This window comes from Silurus meridionalis, chromosome 4 (assembly GCF_014805685.1).
Source record: "Silurus meridionalis isolate SWU-2019-XX chromosome 4, ASM1480568v1, whole genome shotgun sequence".
NCBI lineage: Eukaryota > Metazoa > Chordata > Actinopteri > Siluriformes > Siluridae > Silurus > Silurus meridionalis.
In genome coordinates, this window is record NC_060887.1 from 27,508,344 (window position 1) to 27,532,837 (window position 24,494).

The window sequence follows — 24,494 nt, forward strand, 5'->3', positions numbered from 1 at the left end:
AGTGTTGGCTTTTATCAGGAATCATACATCTCCCTTAATCTTTGGTAAACACCAGTCTTTATACAGTATATACACTTCCAGAATCAAAAAATCACACAACTATTGTCATTTGTGATGTTATTTGGACTGTAACATGGAAAAATTAATTTGGGACCGAAGAAAATTCCAGCTTGTATGAACTTTCGGGTAAAAAATATTTTTTATCTTATTCCAGAAAATGGCCAGTTCTTAGTTGTAAGATTTCTTATACGAAGCTCACAACCAAAAAAGTAAACACATTGTTGAAAAAGTTTGGCCAAAATAAAGTAAGACTGGTCATGGAGTGTAATGGGAAGTATGCTTGTGTCAACAGCAGACAGCAAAGTAAGCAAAAACTTACAGTCACTCACAGTTTGCAGCACAGTCGGTACTATATTTCTTCAATAATAAAATACAGTGTTAATAAAATAAATTATATGATTATAGATTTTATTTGACAGTTAGTGCTTCAGAAATAGTATACAGTATACTGTAAACTTTGGATATAAGAAGTCTCTGATCTTAAAACAAATATATTTATGTAGAAAAAAAAAAAATAGGAATCACCTTTAAATTTCACCAGCTATATGGAGATATATGTGATCTTTTCTGACATATACTGTAGGTTAAAGAAAGTAAGCAATTATTTTACTAAAATTCTTTTTACAATAGAATGTGTCCAAAAACATCTGTGCAGATGTGTACACTCAGCTCTACAGAAAGAAGCTTTCAGAGTTGAGGAATCATCAGTTGAGGTATCATCATCTGTGGTATAATTTTAAGGCTTCTTACAATGACTTCCGGACTATTAGAGTCAAAATTGATAGAACCAATAAAGAAAAGATGCACACAATCTTTTAAAAAAAAATTACGGTATGTAAAGTGCATGCTTTAACTTATATTTGATCATAGGATTATAATTAAAGGCAATCATCAGTTTCAGTGTGAGATTGTTTTGCACAAGCTTCTCCACATGTGCATAATGGACATGCAATGGTCTTTTGCAAATATTTTTTTCTTGTAATTAATAATTAATAAAGTTTCAATAAAGGCATATTTTATGGCTTAATTGAGGCATATAATTTTTATTAATGCTCACGTAAGTGTTACTGACCAATGCAGTTGCCACCATTTTGAAAACACTAGACACTAGACATTTTGCACTGACAATACTGGGAAATATGCAATTGACTGCATGATGTTATGTGGAAAGAATGAAGTCTGTAAAGCAAATCAATGTTAAGTAAATCAACTCAAAACCAAACATTGTTACAGCTGTGCTGCCTATTCCATACATGGACATCTTTAACGTCTACTAGATATAAAGAAGATTTGCAGTGTTTACTTCATTCCATTTTTGCCATCTATGTAAGTATACCCTTCCTGTCAAAGAAAGAAACCAGACCTTTTATACTTTGACCATTTTCAGTTTTGTCCTTTTTAAAAAATCACATTCCTACCAACATCAAAATGAATACAAAAAAAAGGAAATCAACATTGCAGCAATCTTAAAACTTACCAAAAAAATTGTTGGTATGTTAATTTTGCCTGTACATGATAAGGCCAACACTTACACAAATGTAAACCATGGCCAATGATAGATACTGATAGAAAGCAGATGTTTGGCTTTCTGCCAAGGATACCGTAGAGAGCCACAGTTTCCTGTCCTATCATAGAAGTGAACACTATTCTCTATTGTGGAATATCCTTTATGTTAAATATACACAAAATTTACAGAGTAAAAATCAGAGAAAAGGTTGAAAAGAGAAGAAAAAGCTACATTTAATAGGAAATAGTGGTAAATCAACGATTTAGAGTCTTATAAAAATGTTGACTATTAATAAAACTATCTCAAGCAAGAAACAGATGAACCAGTTAATGATTTTATCACTGCACTTTAAACATGAATCAAAACACTGTGCTTTTGGAATTAGAGACATAATTGTTGTCGGATTAAAAGACACAGAACTTTCATTGCAGAAAGCCATAACTATGGCCAGACAGAGCAAAACAGCCGGCTGATGAAGAAAATGAAAAATTCAGTCAGGATTTATTCAAATAGCCAAACAAGTCAGAGAAGGAAAGAAATTTCCACAACATTTGTAAAGATAAATCAAAGAAATTACTACACTGCATGAGATGTGGAAAAGCAAAATACCATGTAAAGGATCTCTGCCCAGCCAAAGATGCTGTGTGTCACAGCATGAGCCAGTATATGTGCCAATTCAGAAGGTTAAAGAAGACTGTGATTCAGACAAAAGACAACCTTCCTCAGAGCCATAGATTCAAAAACTCAAGGCTGGTGCATGACTGTTCAGATTTTGGAACAACCAGTAAAAATGAAAATGGGCACTGGGGCAGATGTCACAGCGATACCTGAATCAGTCTTCAAATAAAAACACAGGCCTAAGAAAAGCATGGAAAACACTGATGGGACCATGAAGGTATGTTTGTATGTGATGTGAATTCAGGATTAAGTTACAACCCAGTGCAACACTATATTCTGTAAATGTAGCACTGCAGATGTACGACATTTATGGATATTAAGTCAAGAAAGTGTTATCCAGGAAGGAGAAGCTTGACATCATCAAGAAGGTTGAGGGACATAGCGACTAGTGTTCTGGGATGTAATATATGATCAAATTAAACAATGTTGTTGGACAAAAGAATTTTATTTTGCCTTCAGTGGACCACATACTAGGACAGTTAGGCAGGACCAAAATTTCACAACAGTCACAACAGTTGACTACCTTTATTGTGCCATTTGGGCAGTATTCTTTTAAAAAGCTTCCATTTGGACTGACATTCTTATATATGAAAGGCCTCCTGAAGAACATTACATCAGACTAAGTGCTGCATTAAGGAAGCTTCAGAGTGCTGGCTTGACACTTAACAAAAAGAATTGTGAATTTGCAATGACAGAAGTCAAGTTTCCAGCACACAAATGGCTTTAGTTGGATTACAGCCAGACTTAGACAAACTGGGTGCACTTCAACATATGCATGAGCCTACCTATTCGAGGTGGACTGATATGGGTTTTCTCTGAACAATTTCAATATTTAAAAGTCAGGGCAGCCGATGGCTATGTTTGGCCGATTCTCCAGTTGATTACACCAGTTAAATGATTAACAGTTAATTAATAGGATGTGATACAGAAAATTACTTGAATTAAACAATTTTAAACAATACAAGCCTTTCTAATCAATGAACTTGTTAATAGGTTTTTGTACCTGTGCTGACCTGTAGCCTAAAGTACTGGTTGAAGGCTCACTAACAATACAATTCGAAAAGGTTAACTCACTCCAAATGTTATTCTCTTTCTCATCAGAAGCAGCATTATATTTAACCAATAAAATGAAAAATGACAGAACTGATGAAAGCAAACAATGACGGAGTAAAAAGGGAACGCACAAATACTTGTTGCCATTCTTGCTCTTGTTTTTGCAACTTAGCAGACATGACACCGCAGCAGGTGTTTATGCTGCTAGTTTTATACATTCACAGTCTTAGCTCTTTCTGTTTCCCTGTTTGGATGCCAAATATAGACTACTGCTACCTACTGGTATGGGAGAGTTATGTTCACTCGTGCAAGGGCAGAACGTACATGCATGGTTAGGTGTGTCAGATGCACCAGCCTAATAATCGGCCTAATTTGCAGCACAATAGAACAAAACTAAGTAATTACAAAATGGAAACAGATTGCCGATTTCAGCACAAGCTGACCTCCCATCAGATTTGCCATCGTATTCATGGCAGAGAGCTACAGACTAAATAAACAAAAATACATTCTAACTGTCAACTATTCAAGAGACATTGACATCCCAAAATTGTCATCCACCTCCGAAGCAGTCGTAATAGAACATCTAAAAGCTGTGTTTTAACGAAATGCCGTGCCCGAGATATCAGACAATGGGCCACAGTAAAGCAGTGCTAGACTTTCGGGAGATTTTGAGGGGGTATGATTTTAACCACATTACAAGCAGCCTACAGCCTCTCAAGGGAACGTTGAAGCAGACAAAGCAGTACACATGGTCAAAAAGCTCATGAGAAAAATGTCAGATCTATTGATCTATTTAAAGCCCTGTTTGCATATCAGCAAAACTAAAAGATGTTGACAAACTTAAAATGTTTGAGTCCATCCTATGTGCCGCACATAAAAACTTACAATTAAAGATACAGAGCAAGATCATTGTCACCACTAAAGCATGGGGAGACTGTTTGGATTAGTGACCAAGCCATCACAGGGAAATTGATTTAACACCAGAAACTTACACAAGATAGAAAAATATGTTCATTTGAATGAAAAAAGTTAAAGGAAATGTATATATAGATTAAAGAAATTAAAATGTTTTAATTTAAATTTTTTGTATACGAGAAGAAGTTAAATACTGGGAATTTTCTAGTTTATTGTTTGGGAACGGGGAGATGTGATATTTGATTGACAAGATCGCTACAGGGCTTTAAGGGCTTTACCAAATGCAATCCTTTTCTTGTTCAGAACAGGTAAAATCTGGGTTACCTCAGAATAGTGCTGGACCGCAAGTTTGGTTAGTCTCCACCTCGCACTTTAAGCAATTATTTTTCAATTATAATTACCTTGAAATCATACACAACAATGCCAGGGGTTTAAAAAAAGAAACTATAGTTAAGTGTCAGTGTGGCTACTCACACCTAAGATTTGTTTTGCATGAACCTGCTTAAGAATCCATAGATCTCCGCTAACCAGGAAGTAGCCAAAGAACGCTGAAATAAGTAGAACAGTTAAGTAGGTCATATCTTAAGAAAATAAAATATTAAAGTATACAAATCACACACACACACACACACACACACACACACACACACACACACACACACACACACACACACACACATTTACTTTTAAATACACATCTGTATTACCCAAATGGGGTCTAACAAATGTAAACTAATTCATATTTTATTTATTTATTTTTTTACAAAATTTAATTTGTGCCAATTTAATTGGTTACTCAAGGTAATCCATAAAATATAAGGGATAATTTAATTTATTCTATTTTCTGTTTTATTTCAATAAAATAATATTTTATAAATAATTTAACCAAGCAGACATTTTATTTACAATTGTTTAAAGATATAAACTGTTAATGTTTACAAATGTTAATAATAATTAACTGCACTGATAAAAAAATATATTTGTTCAATAAAGCAAACTGGAAGACATTTTGACCATTACAATTGATAATATTATGAAAAATATTCATTTAAAAATTATGTATTTTTATATTGTGATAAGAATTTGGCAAAAATGTTTAAAATATATTGCTTTCCGCTTATTGATCAATTACTGATGTGAAACATGCAGAAAGTGGGAGAAGTAGCACTCCAATATTGTAATTTGAAACATTGGACGATGTTTCATTCTCCTCACATTCTTTAACAATACTGTGTGTAATGTTCCAATTGTTGGGAAACAAGTAAAAATATTTAGATTTTTTTGGAAGACACCAGTCCAAAAGTGTCTGCAAATTGTAAGATTTTATGAATGAACACAATCATTTAACATAGTTCAGAAATGTGTAGCAGCAATATCAGTAGTACAATGTGTTCTGTAGCATCCTGTCTAGCAACTGTTCCCAGGCACATTAATCATGTATGTTTGCTGATAATGAGGCAAAGGGAGTAGGAATAAAAGGGAATTAAACAAACCATGTATTAAAAATGAAGATGAACTTCCTCTGTATTTAATCAAAGCGTTTCCAAAGCAATACATTAATTGCTTTATTATCTGTATTAGCGATACAACTTCAAGCTAGTTACTTTGTTATAATGGTGGTGCTAATGTGTAGCTTAGAATTTGGGAACTACATCTTCTTAAAAACTTTGGTGTTGTCAGATTTGTTAATTATTGACCAAGAATATTTTTTATTTTCAGAATATTTCTAAACAGATTGAGAAAGATGTAAATAGGTAAAAATGTGATTTGAATTAAATATATATTAAATTAACAAGAAGCAGGTGTCATTTTGCTTAAATAAATAATAGGGTAAATAATGTGCTTTGGCAAACTATCCTGACATTTTTGGGCTGAATTAGCTGTGGAAAAAATGTATGTGTTTTTTTATTAAATAATGACTATTTATGACAACTTTTATTATAACCAAATGTTGATTTAAATTCATGATGGCCCATGACCTATATAAACACATATTTCATCAAAATCAACATTATAATGTGCCTTATATTATTCTTTGTATACACTTTTATTTAAGGTCCCTAAAACACATTTAATCCTTTATTTGTAAATCTTTAAGAATAAAATAGCTGAGAGTGGTAATGGATTAGGGAATATGCTACTTTTTTATAATTGATCTATTTTTTCTTTCATTAGAGTAGATTAAACTTTATTGTAATTGTGCATAGTAAAAGTACAATTAGCATCTAAATAGAAGTGCAAATAGCAATGTATATAAATAAATAAGTGTGTATAAATATGTATGTATGTATGTATGTATGTGTGTATTACAATAAATGTTTTATAGGAGTGCAAAGGTGTATATATGTATTACAAACAGTGGGGAGCTGTCAGGGCCAGCAAAGCCTTCTCTGCTGGCCTAAACACTATCAGAAGCACTGACCTACATTGACAATCTAAATTATAATATTTGTTGTATATGACATTGTGTTCATTTATTTCCAACAGTTTATTCTCTTCATTTCGTAGCGTTTCTGTCCTGCTGGCCCTTTTACTATCGAGAATATTATCAATTAGTCAGTTTCTTTAACCAATAACAGTTCATATTCGTCTCACAAGGCCAGCTAGCTGGCCCAGAATAGCGTCAGCATTTTTCCGTCCTCTGATTGATTGTTCAGAGGAAACTGTTACAACCAAGTTTGACTGGGAAAACACGTGTGTAGTGATCTGCGCACATTAATACATCTGAGTTAGACATTTTTATGCCCACGGAGGAAGAGAAATTGATTTGGTCTCGGACATGCTTAAAAATAAATTTTCCAGAACAGATAGACATCATGAGGAGAGGTCAGCCACCCCCGATGCTAGCTAGCTTGTCTCAGCCTGGGAAAAGGGTTTGTTCGCCACTTCGAGACCAGGGAATATGAGCCATACCACTGGTTATATTAGTTAAATTAGCTACTGGACATTTCCTAATATATGTTACACATTTTAATTAGTAGAAGGGGCAGTCAGCAAGGAAATGTCCAGTAGCTAATTAAACTAATATACAGTCATCAAACTAAAACATATGAAGGTTCCCTGGTGGTCTAGTGGTTAGGATGCGGCGCTTTCACCGCTGTGGCCCAGGTTCGATCCCCGGTCAGGGAACCAATCCCAGCCATTAAGGTTGCACAAGCCTTAGTGCCGGTCCCAAGCCCGGATAAATGGGGAGGGTTGCGTTAGAAAGGGCATCCAGCATAAAAACATGTGCCAAATCAAAATGGGGATGGTCTGCTGTGGCGACCCCTAACGGGAGAAGTCGAAAGAAAGTAAGCTAAACCATATGATATCTGCTACATCTCCATGGTTGCGCAATGAGGCGCTTCTCAGCAAAGAATGCAGTAATGTCAGATCCGGTGTTATGTGTTAAAATGCTCCCCTGCCACAGACTGCCCCAAATTATCTCATAATTATGAGATACTAAGTCATAATTATGATATAGTAAGTCAAGTTGTTGCGGGTTGTTTGGACAAAAATAATAGGACAAGAGGTTAGAGTAGTTATTGCTTTTAAAGGTTAAGTGTAGTGGTGTAACAAGCAGATTTCAAGTTGTTCAAAAGGTGTCAAGGAAACTAGACTCACACCAGCAAAAGAACATGGACAGTGCCAAAGAAATGAACACAAGAAAAAGGTCTACTCTAGGCTGTATTTTGGAAGAATAACCTGACTTACAGCAACAGACCATCTGACTACACTAGGCTACGCTATCATAAAAATACAAGGGAATACTGGACTTGGCAGTATAGAGTACTTTTTTTAAGCCAATTGTAATCCCATTCCTGGACAGTTTCAGGAACAGCTACAGCATATGATAATAATTCCCAGGTTTTTCTTTAGAAATAGAGTAGAATAATGTGCTGACACACTGGTGCTAAACTTCTTAAGAACTGGTTATAACTCCTAGTATATTTAGTGTGTCCTATGACTGTGGTCAGAATAACAAAACTCTAATATTCACTTTAAAACTATGACAGGATTATGTGAAGAATATTTAAAGAAGAAACTGATTAATGGTGCTCTTTGAAAATGAATTATATAGTTACCTAGATTTTGAGTCTGGTTAACTTATTCTTGTTACATTTATTTAAAAAAAAAAAAAAAAAACTATTAATGCACATTCACTTATTGTAACTGTTGTCACCATACACTCATCTTATAGTATTGTATAAGATATTAGTCATTTATCTGGATCTTTATAAGGAAAAAGATGTACTGTAGTCTATAGGGTACAGTGTAGCTATGGGAAGGTTTCCTGTAGCCAGAAGGAGTCTGCTGTGTCAGTGCTTTGTAAGAGGTAGAGGCTTATCTGTAATATAAATGTTTTTTCTATTCATCTTATTATTATTAACTTAAAATAGAGAGAAACTGCTAAAAAAAACACTAATGTCCACACTAAACAATGTAACATGCAACTGTATCGGCGTCAAATTGGGTAATGTACTGTAATTTATGTGCCACTTTTAGAGGGTCAACATAGGGTCATAATGGCACTCTCCTCTGATTATATTCCAATATCAGCATTTCCTATTGTGTTTTATTCTTTATGTGTATTTTGAAACATAAACTGTATACTGAGTTACTGGTGTATTATGTACACATGTCTAAAAACAAAACAATAATACAACAAACAAACAAACATCAATTTTGTTCAACCCATTGAGAACATTGTAGACAAATGCTCAAATTTTTTTTTTAACAAAATTTAATAAAAACACTTACATTTATGCTCAATTATGTTAGTGGGGCCTATTTCCAGGATTTTGCCTTGGGCCTTGCAGTCCAGCTGCAAAACATATGTGATTGAAGGATGATTAAAGTCAGACATTACAATCAGCTAGTGTTTTAATTTGGCCTTCTATTTAAAATAAAGATACAGGTTTCTGTGTAAATGCAACATATACACACATACATATACATTATATATATATATATATATATATATATATATATATATATATATATATATATATATATATATATATATATGCACACACACACACACACACACACTCACCTGTCCAACTGCTCGTTAACACAAATCTCTAATCAGCCAATCACATGGCAGCAACTCAATGCATTTAGGCATGTAGACATGGTCAAGACGATCTGCTGCAGTTCAAACTGAGCGTCAGTATGGGGAAGAATGGTGATTTAAGTGACTTTGAATGTGGCATAGTTGTTTTAGAAACTGCTGATCTACTGGGATTTTCACGGACAACCATCTCTAGGGTTTACAGAGAATGGTCCGAAAAAGAGAAAATATCCAGTGAGCGGCAGTTCTGTGGGTGCCAGAGGTCAGAGAAGAATGGCCAGACTGGTTCGAGCTGATAAAGGCAACAGTAACTTAAATAACCACTCGTTACAACCGAGGTATGCAGAAGAGCATCTCTGAACGCACAACTCGTCTTAAGGCGGATGGCCTACAGCAGCAGAAGACCACACCGGGTGCCACTCCTGACAACTAAGAACAGGAAACTGAGGCTACAATTCGCACAGGCTCACCAAAATTGGACAATAGAAGATTGGAAAAACGTTGCCTGGTCTGATGAGTCTCGATTTCTGCTGCGACATTCAGATGGTAGGGTCAGAATTTGGCGTCAACAACATTAAAGCATGGATCCATCCTGCCTTGTATCAACGGTTCAGGCTGGTGGTGGTGGTGTAATGGTGTGGGGATATTTTTTTGGCACACTTTGGGCCTATTAGTACCAACAATTGTGCAAGTTCTCCCACTTTAAAAAGATGAGAGAGGCCTGTATTTTTTATCAAAGGTACACTTCAGCTATGAGAGACAAAATTAGAAAAAAATCCCAAAAATCACAGTCTGATTTACTCATTTAAATCGATTTCGTATAGTGTTCTTTGTGTTTTTACTGAGTTGGAAGGGGCGTATCAAAAGGTCGCAAAAATTCGGAAGGGTTCCACTGTATACCCTTTGTTGGCAATGACAGAGATCAAACGTTTTCTGTAAGTCTTCACAAGGTTTTTACACACTGTTGCTGGTAGTTTGGCCCATTCCTCCATGCAGATCAGGCAACACAGATTATGAACTCCCTCCAAAGATTTTCTATGGGGTTGAGATCTGGAGACTGGCTAGGCCACACAGAACCTTGAAATGCTTCTTACGAAGCCACTCCATCGTTGCCCGGGCGGTGTGTTTGGGACCATTGTCATGCTGAAAGACCCAGCCATGTCTTATCTTCAATGCCCTTGCTAATAGAAGGAGGTTTTCACTCATAATCTTACAATACATGGCCCTATTTATTCTTTCCGGATCAGTCGTCCTGGTCTCTTTGCAGAAAAACAGCCCCAAAGCATGATGTTTCCACCCCCATGCTTCACAGTAGGTATAGTGTTCTTTGGATGCAACTCAGCTTTCTTTCCCCTCCAAACATGACAAGTTGAGTTTTTACCAACAAGTTCTTTTTAAGTTTCATCTGACCATATGCCAGAATCCTCTCCCAATCTTCTTCTGGATCATCCAAATGCTCTCTAGCAAACTTCAGACGGCCCTGGACATGTACTGGCTTAAGCAGGGGGACATGTCTGGCACTGCAGAGTGTTACTGATGGTAGCCTTTGTTACTTTGGTCCCAGCTCTCTGCAGGTCATTCACTTGGTCCCCCCGTGTGGTTCTGGGATTTTTTATTTTTGTACCGTTCTTGTGATCCTTTTGACCCCACGGGGTGAGATCTTGCGTGGAGCCCCAGATCGAGGGAGATTATCAGTGGTCTTATATGTCTTCCATTTTCTAATAATTGCTCCCACAGTTGATTTCTTCACAGCAAGCTGCTTAACTATTGCAGATTCAGTCTTTCCAGCCTGGTGCAGGTCTACAATTTTGTTTCTGGTGTCCATTGACAGTTCTTTGGTCTTGGCCAAAGTGGAGTTTGGAGTCTGAATGTTTGAGGTTGTGGACAGGTGTCTTTTATACTGATAACGAGTTCAAACATGTGCCATTAATAAAGGTAATAAGTGGAGGACAGAGGAGCCTCTTAAAGAAGAAGTTACAGGTCTGTGAGAGCCAGTAATCTTGCTTTTTTTAGATGACCAAATACTTATTTTCCACCATAATTTGCAAATAATTTATTTAATAATCAGACAATGTGATTTTCGGGATTTTTTTACTCATTTTGTCTCTCATAGTTGAAGTGTACCTATGATGAAAATTACAGGCCTCTCTAATCTTTTTAATTGGGAGAACTTGCACAATTGGTGGCTGACTAAATACTTTTTTGCCCCACTGTATGTATATATATATATATATATATATATATATATATATATATATATATATATATATATATAAAAATAGATTTCGCAATACTCTACAAGGATCACAGTCCATTTTTAGGTAGATTGTTACAAATGGCTGGAATGTATTGTTATTGTTATTCTCCTGAACAGTTGGCAGGCTAAAGATTTAAATTTCAAAATTCCTAGGTTAGCAGCCAGTATCTGTCAGCTGAATGTTTCATTAAAATTCATGTTCAAGAAAAACACAATAAAAGTTTGGAGAGTCTACCGGAGCAAAAGTCTAAATGTCTGTCAGATCTGGGGAACCACACACACACACACACACACACACACACACACACACACACACACACACACACACACACACACACACACACACACGTACACCCAAAGAATAGTCTGATAGTGTGTCTGATAATGTCTGATAGTGTGGCCTTAAGGCGCCAGACTATGGCTATGTTGTCAACAAGTGTAAGAAGTTAGCCTGGAATTTTGTAGATCAATTAAAGAGCAGGTATAAGACTCTTTAAAAATAATAAATAAATGAAAAAATAATAAACTAAACTAAAGTCAAAAATTGCATTAAATGGTATAATCCCTTGGACCTTTACAACTGAGCAGTTAAGGGGTTAAAGTTCTTGCTCAAGTATTTATCATAAGCATCTCTTTGTGTTTTATTCACCCCCTGTAGTTCTCAAAGCATGTTGTTCTCTTATTAGAAAGTCAGAAAAATATTTGACCTTCATTGAAACTGACCATGAAAGAGTTGGCTTTATTTACTTAATCAATTATGTTTTCCTGTGAGGGTACAAAGGAAGAAAAAAGTATGAAATGTTTTAACTCTAAACAGACATTAAATTAATTTAATTTCTCTTGGAAAGATATCACTTGGAAGTCTAGACAATTGTAAATATATCTGAATCAAACACATCTGATGAGACACTTATTTCCATCCAGTCTCAGTTAGTCTTTAGGAGAAGAAGTGTGATCTACTTATACTATATGTGTCATATGTGTTTTTGGCTTAAAAATATCTTAAACACTAAGCAGTGCACTACTGCTGTTTGCAGGTTTAAAGGGGTACATGTTTACATGTGTGGCTGAAACAGGTACTTATTTATTTTTCCATGTTATTTTCTAGGACACTGATTTTTCATTTAAACCTGTAAGAAAACTATTTCTAAGAAATGTCCCTTTTATTGTGTGTGGGCGTGTGTCCCCTGTCTCTGAGTATTAAGAATTTTGTTGGCTTGGTGCAAGAAACTTACAAGATAATTTTCTCAGCCTTCACAATAAATAGAGACACTGCTAGACATTCTGGAAATGGAGTTTGCTAAGAAACCAGGTGTGATTTTACATACATATCTAATAAATGGCTATACTCAGCAAAGAATTGCTCTAATATTATGTTATACTCTCTCTTCACACATGACTACATTTCAATCCACAAATTATATATCATCCTCAAGATGAAAAATGACATGACCCTCCTATAATTAATCACAATCAACAACCTGGAGACATGGAATTAACAACATGGCAAATACAAAAAAATAAATAAATAACTAATCCTGGAGTTCAAATGTTAAAGGTGTAAAGGTTCCACAAGGTCCACATCATTAACAACCTATCATGTACACTCAAAATAACAACAGCAAAAAATTAATTTTGGAAGATTGCTAAGAAAAGCATGGCTCCTTCAACAGCTCTTTCCGAACCATTGTATTATTGAGCACAGATGACAAGAAAAGTATTCATGCACATTATTAAAACATAACAAAAAAACATTACAGGGCCTTGTGCACCTGTACAACCAGATGAGGAAGAGCATTGTTATATTACTAAACACTCAGTTATTACTTCCATTAGCAAACTAGCATCTCAAAGTACTCTGCAGTACCCCACTCCAAGCATCAACCATCATACCATTCTGGATATCTGTGTCCACCTTCCAAGTGCAATACAAGCTTTCTGAGTGCAATAATGTGGGTAACCATTCAGTCCAATATCATAGACTACACTTACCCTGTACAAAACTCTGTGTACTCCACATCTTTAAAATAGTGTACATACAGTATAATTTTTTATTTATTTATCTCTTGACAACCTATTTGTGTATAATACTACAACCTTATTCTGCAGATTCTATACAAAATACTGTTATTTTCTAAGGTTTTTTTTATATTTGTGTTTTGCAGACAGCCTATATTATTTTATTCCTTTCAGTAGGCTGATCTGTAGAGAGTGCTTCCCACACACATACTGTAAGCATACACTTGAACTTCAGTTTAAACTTGGATACAAGACAAGTAGTAAGCTGTTTAGTCTTATGCCTTTTTATGGTTTACTCGAAGTTTTTAGAAGGTATGCTGCAAAAACATCCACGCTGAATAAAAAAGGAAATTGACTCTTGATTTCTTCACAAACACACACACACACACACACACACACACACACACACACACACACACACACATCTGTTCTAAACTACTTATTATTTCTCTCTCGGAGCACATGTAAAGTATAACATTAATTTAAAGGTCATTTCCTCTGGCTTTTAATAATGAGGCTTTATGGGTGTGTAAAAAGAAGATATTTATTTGTCATCCATTCCATCTAAATGGTGATGTACTTACAAGTAACCTTATATAAAGTGAGGAAGTTTATGTGGTCTCTCCCCAGTTTAATTTAAGCTAAACTTACAACCATTTTATTCTAATGAAATCATGTCTGCTCTTTCAACCTTCTTTGATACTCAGCCAGGGTTGCACAACACATACCATGTAATCAGATGACCAAACAGAAATCTACAGATGACCCCACTGTATTAACTTCTAACTATGCACATCTGGATCCAACCACACATATGTAGATATGATGGCTAACATTGACTCAAAAGCCAATCAATGAATACACCATATGGAGTCCAGTTTGCTTGCTTGCCTAACCTTTTTTCCACTTTGTTTTGTTTATTGTATCGCTTAATGTAAGCTTGTATTGTGTATACAGTGTTTACTAGTATATTACATCCTTGCAGATGCATTTGTGTGTGTGTGTGTGTGTGTGTGTGTGTGTGTGTGTGTGTGTGTGTGTGTGTTAAAGCATATGGACATCTACGGGCAAAATTGTTGAGATCAGTTTGATTGCATGCTCTGTATACATACTATCTGGCCCAAGCCTTCAAAATATAGGCTCCTTTATGCAATAAACATCCAGATTGCAAGCAAATGGGGCAGAAATGTCAGACCACCATCTAGGCGTTCTAATTGAACACTTTAACGTATAAACACACGTGGTCTAACATAAAGCGAGACCTGATGTGTGTTTGCTCTAGCTTAGGGTTGGGCCTGACTCTTATGCCTCAGAAGAATTTTCTAAACTTTGTTATTTTTATAAAAGTAAACGGATGTTCATGAAGCATTAGGGTATTGTGTTTTTTCACATAAATCCACAGGAAGACTGGGGCCAGGAAGTTTAGGAGCAAAAGAGAATATTACAAAATAATAGAAAATATGTTTTTTTCCCCAGTGTGCATTATGTGCACTGAACACTAGCCATTCTTCTCTCTTCTGCCTTCTCTCTTTCTCTTGCTTCACTGAAGACTTTGTAAGTTTTAACATGTTAATTGTTAAACTTACTTTTTTATTTGTATTGACTTCCTGACAGACAGAATGCCTGATGATGCATTGTTTGTATGTAGTGCTAGAATTTTTTCTCCGGGTGTGGTACAATAGGTGACCAGGGCCTCTCAGGATGCAATGCTGACAAGTGAATTAATTCTTGATATGATTTAAACATTTGTTGAATTGTTTGTTAGACAAAATAGGGTTTTAGACACTGCAAATATACTTTGTTGTACTGTACTAATAACAGGCTATATAATTTATAACTATATTACAGTTTTTAGTTATAATCAAAGTTTTTTAAATATGGGGCTTAAGAACACATCTGGATCATTATTTGAATTTTCACAATATAATTTGACTTATTTCAGAATTATCATTTCACTTATGCTACTGTTGGGCTGCATTGCCTCAACAACCCCTGGTCTATTTTCCCAAATTTTCTAGTTTTCCTTTACTGTGTGTAAGAGTGTGCAACCTGAGTAATTGTTATGAATAATCTCATCTTGAGACCTGAATTCTCTACAAACGTGTGCTTGAATACAAAAAAATAAACACACTGTTTAGTCAATTACATACATTTATATTTTCACAATATCTCTTTCATTAACTGTTTATTCTTTTGTTATATTTACACTACTCTCTCTAGAAACTTATAACATTTCTTCTTGTTGTAAGGGGAGAAAGGTGCAAGAGGAAAAGACAGACAGGATGAAATCATTGTTTACCTTTCGTTTTGGAAATAAAGACATGGCAACCTTGTCTCTTGGAGAAATATTATTCAAGCATATGTTTGTACAGAATCCAGGTCCCAAGATGAGATAACTCATGACTATTATTTAGGTTACACACTCTTACACACAGTACAGGAAAACTAGAACATTAAAGAAAGTGGAGGAGGGGTTGTTAAGGCAATGCAACCCAACCACAGTATAAGTAAAATGATAATTCTATTTCATGGTTAATGAAAAAACAAATAATATTTAAATTGTTTATATCGTTCGCATTTTAATCCTTCAGGAATGTTTTGTGTATTACACAAAAATCTTAAAATGTGCTCTGTATAAAGAGAGCTTAATATGATGTATTTATGGATATGTAAAGGAGTTGAGGAGTCTGATAAAACCGCACATTATAAAATTTTATGTTTGTAATCACCAAGCCTCAAGACTGCCATATATGAACACCTTTACCACAGCAGATGTCTGCGCAGAGCTCACAACATTATCAAGGACTCTTCACATCCCAGTCATAAACTGTTTCACCTCCTTCCATCACGAAGGAGATACAGGAACTTGCGCAAAAAAAACCCAGCAGGTTCAGGGACAGCTTTTTTCCATCCACCATCACACTACTGAACTCTACACTACACCACTAATCACTACAAAACAAAACACAAAACAAAACACTGTATATAACCTCTGTACTATACATGTACATATTACATACTTTTCTATTACTCATTACATCTGCACTATTTTTATCTATGTATCTTTATATCCTCTGATTGTTTTTATGGAGCGGGATCTCTTTCCTAATTAGTTTGAGGAAATATATGGGTGAGTGGGTTCAGAAGTGCAAATTGTGTTCTAATCCTGGATATTCTGTAGGGGTATGTCAGGACCAGTGGGAAATGGGGCAGCTAAATATAAAGCTTATGAAATAACAAAGCTAGACTCATTCAACTTTTGTCATTTTAATCAAGTGGTATAAATTAGTAGATTGTTTTTATTTGTTGAAATAAAAACAACTAAATATTTCATAAAAACTGTGCATTGGTCCGAAGCAAATAATGACTGCAGAAGCAAAGGGATTGATCAAGAATGTCTGCAGGAGCAGATGGGATTAGTCAGAATTCCTTTGGGAGATGCCGGGAGCAGCATTTCAAATATACTCCTACACCCACACATCTACTGAACAGTATCATGTTTAATAATGAGACGGGACTGGTTGAAAGACTTGTTGAGTATATTCAGCTGTTCAGTTAAGAACGTCTCTAGGTTACGTATGTAACCCTGGTTCCCTGAGGAAACAAGACGCTGCATCAAACAATGCTTTGGGAATGCCTCCGCTTGTCCATGCTCTTAATCATGTGTAAAATCTGTCTGAAAATGGAAAGGCGTGACGTCACACAATTGTGGCCTTGTGTGAAAAAGTGTTTGCCCCCTAAACGCTGTGGAGGAATTTTGGTTCACTCATCTATGCAGAATTGTTGTAATTCAGACACATTGGAGGGTTTTCAAACATGAACCGCCCTTTTAAGGTCATGCCACAGCATCTCAAGAGGATTTAGGACAGAACTTTTTTCTTCAGCCATTCAGAGGTGGACTTGATGGTGTATTTTGGATCATTGTTCTGCTGCAGAATGCAAATTTGTTTCAGATTGAGGTCACGAACAGATGGCCGGACATTCTCCTTCAGGATTTTTCGGTAAACAGCAAAACAGCCCCAGACCATCACACTACCACCACTATATTTTGTTTGTATGATGTTTTTTTTCTGAAATCCGGTGTTACTTTTACACCAGATGTAATGGGACACACACTGTCCAAAAAGTTAAACTTTTGTTTGTCAGTTCACAGAGCACAGAGTATTTTCCCAAAAGTTTTGGGGATCATCAAATGTTTTCTGGCAAAACTGAGACGAGCCTTTATCTCCTTTTTGTTCAGCAGCGTTTTTCGTCTTGGAACTCTGCCATGCAGACCATTTTTGCCAAGTCTCTTTCTTATGCTGGAGTCATTCACACTGACCTTAACTGAGGCAAGTGAGGCCTGCAGTTATTTGAATGTTGTTATGGGGTCTTTTGTGACCTCTTGGATAAATCGTTGCTTTGCTCTTGGGGTAATTTTGGTCAGCCGGCAACTTCTGGAAAGGTTCTCCACTGTTCCATGTTTTGCCATTTGAGAATAATTGCTCTCACTGTGGTTTGCTGGAGTCCCAAAGCTTTAGAAATGGCTTTATAACCTTTTACAAGGTGTCTTTTGTTTCTGAATTTCTTTGGATCTCGGCATGATGTCTAGCTTTTGGGGATCTTTTGGCCTACTTCACTTAGTCAGGCAGGTTTCTTGATTGCGAACAGGTGTATCAGTAATCAGGCCTGTGTGTGGCTAGAGAAATTGAACTCATGTGTGATAAACCGCAGTTTTAACGAACACTTTTTCACACAGGGCTATGTAGTTTTGGATTTTGTTTTCCCTCAATAATACAAACCTTTATTTAAAAATCTCATGCTGTATTCACTTGTGCTATCTTTTACTAATATTTAAATTAGTTCAATGATCTAAAACATTAAAGTGTAACAAACATGCAAAATAATAAGAAATCAGGAAGGGGTCAAACACTTTTTCACACCACTGTATATGTGGGTTTTTTTTATTTATTTATTTTTTTTATTTCAAGCAGTGTCAGTTCCCTCAGCTTAGAATTCCCAAAGCTCCGCTGGACACACTGGGAAATCTCTTCTTAACTGCTATTGTAATAGACAGAAAACACAGCTATATTTAAATGGGTGGCTCACCACATATCCACATATAAACATTAATCAATGCACACATCAGTAATGGCAAATAGAAGCTTAAGCATGGTTTCTTGATGTATGACAATTAATTAGGTTCATTCTTAATTACACTTCATGTTTGAGGCGTTAAAAACAATTAAGTTTGTTCTTGCACATCAAGCAAGTATGGCTGAGCCTCTGTTTATTTTTCGCTGATCAAAGTTTGTGTAAATAAAAGCCTAAATTAAAACTACTTGTCATATAAAGTGATTAAGTTTCTCCTGAAAATTGGTACAGAACTGCTCGATAAATATGAATAAGGTTTACAATCTCTTTTAAGAACTTTTTGAAGCATCAGTGCGATAGCTGTGTAGACTGTCAATAGAGGAACAGAAATCTCTTAGATTTCATTAAAATATCTTCTTTTGTGTTTCTGAATTAAAGTCTTACAGGTTTAAAATGACATGAGGTTGAGTAAATAATGACAGTCTTTTTTTATTATTTCTGGGTGAACAATCAAACTGAATTTTTTGCAGCAAATTCTCCTTTCAGCAACTCTGTGTCCGAAACCAAATACTTATTCCATATGTAGGGATGCACGGATACAACTTTTCTCCAGAACAAGTGCAATTACTTTTATTCTTTTGTAATTGCAATTACTGATACCTGCATTTTCATAGCTTGTGTAGTTAAAAAAATACTGGGAACAGAAGAAAATAATAAAAAAAATAATAATATGAATCATGTTAGCTGACTTATTAAGCAAACAGATATTTCCTTCAGTTATATTAATACATAATTATATGTATAAAATCTATTCCTCTCAGCATGCTTTGCTACAGCTCATGCACATCAGCTATACAGGCAGAAATATTGAATGTTTAACATTAAATTAACTGCATAACATTAACATTAATTACATACATGTACATGTACTCTTTAATAACTCCATTCTGCCCTCTGTTGATCTGTTGTCTGTGTTTCTTTGTTTGGATACAGCACTGTTCACATGATGTGTGGTATCGGAGCATACCAACTCGTATGTATGCATGTATGTGAAAAACAGCATGTTAACAGAGTAGCATGTGTGAATTCACAAAGTTATGAAAAGAAAGATTGTAAATGCTAATGAGGGGACGCTGATGATGCTGGTAAGTCATGTGACAGTAACAACATGGCTTATTTAGTAAGTCCAAATTTGGAAATTTTGAATGGTTGCAAATTAAGTTTAAATTCAAATGTGTCACCTATTCACACAGTACGCGTTTTTTTTTTTACAGAAATGTGGAACTTTTTTTGCACTTATATTATATTTTTGTATGATTTAAATCTAGAGAATGAGACGCTGTGTCAACAACACTTTGGGAACGCCTTTGCCTCTGTGTGACTCACTGGTGGGGTGACGTCATGACCAGGAAACTATAACAAGCAAATGCCTTAAAGATTGCGCTAGCTTTGAAAGTAAAGGAAGCACTCGCAGGGATGCAGTGAGTGTGGCAACAAGACACAATGTCTCGTTTCCTCAGGAAACGAGATACCTAACTTAGAGACGTTCCCCTTTAGGAACTCGAGCTGTGTCAACAACAATGAGTGTACAATACCCCAGATTGACCAATCCATGCCTAGTGTGGATGGGCACAGCTAGATCAAAAGATTGAGGGGTTAGGAGTGGCACTAATGTCAAGGCTATAAAACCTGACAAAGGTCAGTGGGGTGGACCAGCTCACAGCAATGCAAATCTCCAGAGGCAAAGGCTTTAGAAACCATCGCACTCCAGGTTGAGTGAGCTCTGATCCCAAAAAAGATTGGGAGAACAGAAGACTCATAAAAAGAGTGGATAGATTCCACAATCCACCAACTGATGGTCTGCTTATCCATAGGGAGATCATTTTGATACACACCATAGCAGACAAACAGCTGGTCCGACATTCTCCACAGGGCAGTTCTGTGCATGTATGTGTTGAGTGATTGCATCCCTGGTTAAGCTTCTCCTGATTGGGGGCCTGAAAAGGAGGAGAATAGAATGCCTGGAGCAGGACATTAAACAGCCAATGGCAGCTTGGGGACATACCCCGTCTAGGGATAGAGGAATACTCCAGGATAGAGGGGTGAACTCCAGACAGGAGGGGCTCAAGGAAAGGGCGTGAAGGTCCCCAACTATCTTTAGAGATGAAATAGCCAGTTGAAAAAGTCTTGACTGTTAAAAATCTCAAGGGCACCTCGGGCAGGGGCTCAAAGGGAAACTTAGACAGGGCCAGGTCCAACAAAGGCACTCTGGGTCACACCACGGAGGAAACGTGTCACTAACAGGTTTTCCCCAGCAACTGCTCTGCAAGCGGAGCATGATAAGCTGCATTGGCAAACACGTAAACCTTTAGGGTGGAAGGACACAACCCTTTGGTGAACTGTTCCTGAAGAAGTTCCAGCCCTGGGCCAACCAGGCAGTTAACTGGATCCAACTGGTGACCTTATAGTACCATATAGTGAACAGGCGCCACTTTGTGGCATACAACCTCCTCGTGAAGGGAGCTCTGGATTGAATAATGGTCTCTACCACCTTGGCCAAAAGACCAGATGCTAAGAGCTGTGCCCCCTGTGCTTTGATTTACCCCCACCCCAAGCTGTGATGGCTGTGGCTCCTGAGGCAGAAGATCCCGCCTAGGAGAATCTTCCAGGGAGGGTGTTTGAGAAGGTTTACCAGGTCGGGTAACCATGGCATGCCTGGCCAGCACGGGGCCACTAGAAGGAGATGAACTTCATCCCAGCAAACTCTCTACAGAGCTACAGAGAGCAGCCCGACAGGGGCCATGCCTGCACCATAAAATCCAGTCCGAGAGGAGCTGGGCGAGTCGCAAAGAATTCCACTTGTGTAAAACTTCCTTCATATCTGCTCCACCACATCCAGGTGAAACCTCCACTCCCTGATTAGACAGCATGATTATTGCTGCAGCTTTTGCCTTAAAAGGGCATCTGCTCTCTTTGTTCAAGCACCCTAATATGTATACTGCACTCCATGAGAGAAGCTTCCCTTGGACCCACAGAAGGATCTGTCATGCCAGCTTGTAAAGGAGGCAAGAGCGCAGACCCCCTAGTGGTTGATGTAAGAGACAACCTGAGGGAGGCATCAATCGTTAATCGTTGTGACGACAAGGAGCCCCCAACACGGGGCCAGGAAACCAGGTTCTCCCCACATGTCTATGAACCGTAAGGCTCGCCATGTGACCTTGATTGTGTGGAGTGGGTTGCCCTTCCGGGAGAACCTTTTGGACCTGAACCGCCTGCATGTCGCATGTATAGTAGGCCAAGTGGCACCACATTGGATGCAGCTGCCATCAGACCAAGCAGTCTTTGGAACAGTAAGTGACGGACATTTTTTTAAGACCTTTTTTGACTCTGTGGTGGCCTCAGCCATCTTCTATAGTGTGGTCTGCTGGTGCAGCAGCATCTCTACTGCAGACAAGAAGAGACTGGATAAGCTGATCAGGAAGGTCAGCTCAGTCCTGGGGATTCTCCTGGACACTGTACAGGAGGTGGAAGAATGGAGGATGGTAGCTAAACTATCATCATTGCTGGAGAACGATTCTCACCCTCTGTATGAAACAGTTTAATCTCTGAACAGGTCCTTGAGTGACAGACTGTTACACCCTAAGTGTCTAAAGGAGCGATATAGATGGTCTTTTCTCCCTGCTGTTATTAGACTTTACAATCAGAGCTGCTTTCTGTGAACCAGTCACCAAAATATACACTATATACACAATATACACTATACAATATGTTATTGTGTTTGACTGTGCAATAATCACAAAAACACTGTTTTTATGCAATAAATGTACAATAACGATCATTTAAAACGGTGCAATATTACCTATGTGCAATATGTTTTATAGTGTAATTAATTATTGGTGGGTTTTTTTTTTTTCTTTTGTATTTATACACTGTGATTTATATACTTTCAGGGATCCACCTGCCACGCCTCCCTCTGTAGCTGTCAGGGATCCCCCTGCCACGCCTCCCTCGGCCGCTGTCAGGGATTCACCCTGCCATGCCCCCCTCGGTAGCAGTCACGCTGCCTTGTTATCCCATGCCTGCCTTGATTACCTACCTGATGGGTAGGTATGGCTTTAAGGAGAGGAATGTGGAAGGGTAGATGGTGGTAGATTTTGGATGGAAATGGCAGTGGTGAACACTTATTTTAAGAAGAAGGAGGATCATAGGGTGACGTATAAGAGTGGAGGAAGGTGCACACAGGAGGACTATGTTCTATGCAGGAGATGCAACCTGAAGGAGATTGGAGACTGTAAGGTGTTGGCAGGGGACAGTGTAGCTAGACAGCATCGGATGGTGGACTGTAGGATGGTTTTGGAGGCAAAGAAGAAGAGAAGGAGAGTGAGGACTGAAAGAAGAATAAAATGGTGGAAAATGAAGGAGAAAGAGTGTAGTGTGAGGTTCAGGGAAAAGGTCAGACAGGGGCTCAGTGGTGGTGAAGAGGTGTTGGGTGATTGGGAAACTAGTGATGAGGGAGGCAGCTAGAAAAGTACTTGGTGTGACATCTGGAAATAGAAAGTAAGACAAGGAGACATGGTGGTGGAATGAGGAAGTGCAGGGGAGCATAAGGAGAAAGAGGTTGGCAAAACAGAAGTGGGATAGACAGAGTGATGAGAAAAGTAGGCAGGAGTACAAGGAGATGCGGCAGCAGGTAAAGAGGGATGTGGCGAAAGCCAAGGAAAAGGCATATGAGGAGCTGTATGAGAGGTTGGACACTAAGGAAGGAGAAAAGGATTTATACCGATTGGCCAGGCAGAGGGACTGAGCTGGGAAGGATGTGCTGCAAGTTAGAGCAATAAAGGATGGAGAGGGAAATGTGTTGACTAGTGAGGAGAGTGTGTTGAGAAGGTGGAGGGAGTATTTTGAGCAGCTGATGAATGAGGAAAATCAGAGAGAGAGAAGGTTGGATGATGTGGAGTTGGTAAAGCAGGATGTAGATAGGATTAGTAAGGAGGAAGTGAGAGCAGCAATTAAGAGGATGAAGAGTGGAAAGTCGGTTGGACCAGATGACATACCTGTAAAAGCATGGAGATGTTTAGGAGAGATGGCAGTGGAGTTTTTAACCAGATTGTTTAACAAGATTCTGGAAGGTGGGAGGATGCCTGAGGAATGGAGAAGGAGTGTGCTGGTACCGATCTTTAAGCATAAGAGAGATGTGCAGACCTGCAGTAACTACAGGGGAATTAAGTTGATCATCACACAATGAAGTTATGGGAAAGAGTAGTGGAAGCCAGGCTGAGAGAAGAGGTGACCATCTGTGAGCAACAGTATGGTTTCATGCCAAGGAAGAGCACCACAGATGCCTTATTTGCTTTGAGGATGTTGATGGAGAAGTATAGAGAAGGACAGAAGGAATTGCATTGTGTATTTGTGGATTTAAAGAAAGCGTATGACAGGGTGCCTAGAGAAGAGTTGCGGTACTGTATGAGGAAGTCAGGTGTGTCGGAGAAGTATGTGAGGGTGGTGCAGGACATGTATGAGGACAGTGTGACAGCAGTGAAGTGTGCAGTAGGAACGACAGACTGGTTCAGGGTGAGGGTTGGACTACATCATGGATCGGCCCTGAGCCCTTTCCTGTTTGCAGTGGTGATTGACAGGTTGACAGACGAGGTCAGACAGGAGTCTCCCTGGACTATGATGTTTGCGGATGATATTGTGATTTGTGGTGAGAGTAGTGAGCAGGTTGAGAAGAGCCTGAGAGGTGGAGATATGCGCTGGAGAGAAGGGGAATGAAAGTCAGTAGGAGTAAGATGTAACATGTAACATAGGAGTAACGTGTGTGAATGAGAGGGAGGGCAGTGGAGTGGTACAGTTGCAGGGAGAAGAGGTGGAGAAGGTGG

The 24,494-nt window shown here is 37.7% G+C and overlaps 1 non-coding gene across 1 annotated transcript; it reads left to right on the forward strand.

Moving 5' to 3' along the window:
* The first annotated feature begins 7,270 nt into the window (after nucleotides 1–7,270).
* On the forward strand, nucleotides 7,271–7,342 carry trnae-uuc. Its single transcript has one exon. It is a non-coding gene; the product is annotated as a tRNA-Glu (tRNA).
* Nucleotides 7,343–24,494: the final 17,152 nt, after the last annotated feature.